This window comes from Sinocyclocheilus grahami, unplaced genomic scaffold, assembly GCF_001515645.1.
Source record: "Sinocyclocheilus grahami isolate Dianchi unplaced genomic scaffold, SAMN03320097.WGS_v1.1 scaffold10.1, whole genome shotgun sequence".
Classification (NCBI taxonomy): Eukaryota; Metazoa; Chordata; class Actinopteri; order Cypriniformes; family Cyprinidae; genus Sinocyclocheilus; species Sinocyclocheilus grahami.
In genome coordinates, this window is record NW_015505189.1 from 459,387 (window position 1) to 462,709 (window position 3,323).

Sequence of the window (3,323 nt, forward strand, 5' to 3'; positions counted from 1 at the left end):
CGTTTAATTCACTACAAATGTGAGTGTGTTAAATTTCAAATGCCAGATATGAGTACAGCTTTGAGTAACCTAGATCAGCCCATCCACATAGAAAAGAGTGTCAAATATGATACCACACACTGTAAAAAAAATTCTGTAAATTTATAGTTAATACCGTACTTTCATTAACTGATATAATGTTAATATACCAACCTATTGAAGTACTGAAATCTGTTTTGTACCTTTGTAATACTGATAACCACCAAATGCAGGTGGTGATGAGAAAGTCACATGATGAACCAAAGCCCATCACAAGCAGCTTTTAAATAATAACATATATAAAAGGTGCACAGTGTCATTCACACACTGTAAAAAAAATTCTGTATAATTTATGGTAAAAAACTGGCAGCTGTGGTTGCCGGATTTTTACCGTAAAAAATACGGTAGCAACATTTTAGGTTTTACGGTTTTAACTTAAGTTTACAGCTAAATATTGTAATTTCATTAACTGATATAATGTTAATATACCAACCTATTGAAGTACTGAAATCTGTTTTGTACCTTTGTAATACTGATAACCACCAAATGCAGGTGGTGATGAGAAAGTCACATTATGAACTAGGGCTGCACGATAAATCGCATGCGATATCTAACGTGCATCTTGTCAGAAAGCCGGTTCTGTAATCAGCGGTAAATCTCCATCACCTGCGGGCTTTCACATTGAGCAGCATTAACTACACAGAGTCGTTGTTCACTGACGAGCTGCGCCAAACCACGTTCATATTCGCGCGATTTTTGGCGCAGCTTGTCAGTGAACAACGGCTCTGTGTAGTTAAAGAACCGGCTTTCTGACAAGATGCGCGTTAAATATCGCAAGTGATTTATCGTGCAGCCCTATTATGAACCAAAGCCCATCACAAGCAGCTTTTAAATAATAACATATATAGAAGGTGCACAGTGTCATTCACACAAACACCATCATGGTAACACACATGAAACTGAAATAATGCAATAAACAATAATTTAACAACATTAGGTGTAACACACAACCCTAATATACAAAACTGATAAGAAAAAACTAAGAAGAAACATAAACAAAATTCAACAAAAAAACATCAAATTTGAAATGTAACGCAGGGAATTCTGGGAATGTCAATTTTACGGTTATTCACTGTAAATTATACAGTCTTTTTCACTTCCAAAAACGGTATACTACCGTAAAATTAATGTCCAATACATGTAATGTCCAATACAGTTTTTCACCGTATATAGTAGGGGAATTTACCGTTGACCATTTAACAGGTTTTTACTGTATCATTTTTACAGTCTTTTACCGTTAAATTCACGGTCATTTTTTACAGTGCCACCGTCTAAGCTGTTCGCCAATCACAACGCACTGGGACAGCTAACCAATCACATCACATTTTGTTTTTCAGAAGGCGGACCTTCATCAAACCTGGAACTAATCGAGCCGTTTGTGCCAGGATGGGGAGAAAGGTATTGTAATAATGTAAATTATGTAAAAAAAGAATGTGTTTTTCGAACCACCAAGCATGAGAGCATGTTCTAGTATACCCCCAAAACAAAATCAAGACTTTGTAAAAGAGCATAAAAGGACCCTTTAATGTATAGCAAATGTGATGCTATGCTATGTTGATTCATGTTTTATTACATTTTCTCGCTTTCCATTTTTGCTTGCAAGCTCTTTTTGGCTCGAAGGACAGATGTTGTGGCTTCAAGCTATTTCCACTGCATAGTTTTGTAACTTCACTTTATTCATGGATGAAAATTCAAACAAAGAATGATGAAAGTATGCAGTTTTCCGCAAAATCTGTTGGACAGCTCTACTTTTAGACATGTCATCATTGCCAGTTTGTGTAATGTTGCTTCAACCGTTGTGCCTCTCCGAGCAACACAGTGGTGGAGATTGATTCCCGAATGATTCAGTGTTTTTGAATAAATCAGTTGAACAAATGGATGAACCCAAACATGCCCTCTATAGTCTTATATAGTGCATTATTTGAGGGGACAGCCGTTTGTAGTGGTGTCTGAAACCATATTAATATACAGAATTGTGAATGACTGTATAGTGGACGATATAGTTATGGTTGTAACAATGTAACCTGAAGAATAAATCACAAAAAAAGGTCCAAATGAACAAATCTTTAAAAAAAAATTACTGTAAAAACCGGCAGCTGTGGTTACCAGAATTTTCCCGTAAAAAATACGGTAGCAACGTTTTAGGTTTTACGGTTTTAACTTAAATTTACAATTAAATATTGTAATTTCATTAACTGATATAATGTTAATATACCAACCTATTGAAGTACTGAAATCTGTTTTGTACCTTTGTAATACACTGATAACCACCAAATGCAGGTGGTGATGAGAAAGTCACATGATGAACTAGGGCTGCACGATAAATCGCATGCGATATCTAACGCGCATCTTGTCAGAAAGCCGGTTCTGTAATCAGCGGTAAATCTCCATCACCTGCGGGCTTTCACATTGAGCAGCATTAACTACACAGAGTCGTTGTTCACTGACGAGCTGCGCCAAACCACGTTCATATTCGCGCGATTTTTGGCGCAGCTTGTCAGTGAACAACGGCTCTGTGTAGTTAAAGAACCGGCTTTCTGACAAGATGCGCGTTAAATATCGCAAGTGATTTATCGTGCAGCCCTATTATGAACCAAAGCCCATCACAAGCAGCTTTTAAATAATAACATATATAGAAGGTGCACAGTGTCATTCACACAAACACCATCATGGTAACACACATGAAACTGAAATAATGCAATAAACAATAATTTAACAACATTAGGTGTAACACACAACCCTAATATACAAAACTGATAAGAAAAAACTAAGAAGAAACATAAACAAAATTCAACAAAAAAACATCAAATTTGAAATGTAACGCAGGGAATTCTGGGAATGTCAATTTTACGGTTATTCACTGTAAATTATACAGTCTTTTTCACTTCCAAAAACGGTATACTACCGTAAAATTAATGTCCAATACATGTAATGTCCAATACAGTTTTTCACCGTATATAGTAGGGGAATTTACCGTTGACCATTTAACAGGTTTTTACTGTATCATTTTTACAGTCTTTTACCGTTAAATTCACGGTCATTTTTTACAGTGCCGGTATTTGAGGAATATTTTAAATATCAATATAATGCATGTAATGATGTATTATGGCTACTAAAATGACCATCAAATCATTTAATCGTTAAATTAAAATTTTTATTTAATTTAATATATGCAGCCTGCTGTATTATTATTTAAATGTCTATAAATTTATATATATATATATATATATATATATATATATATA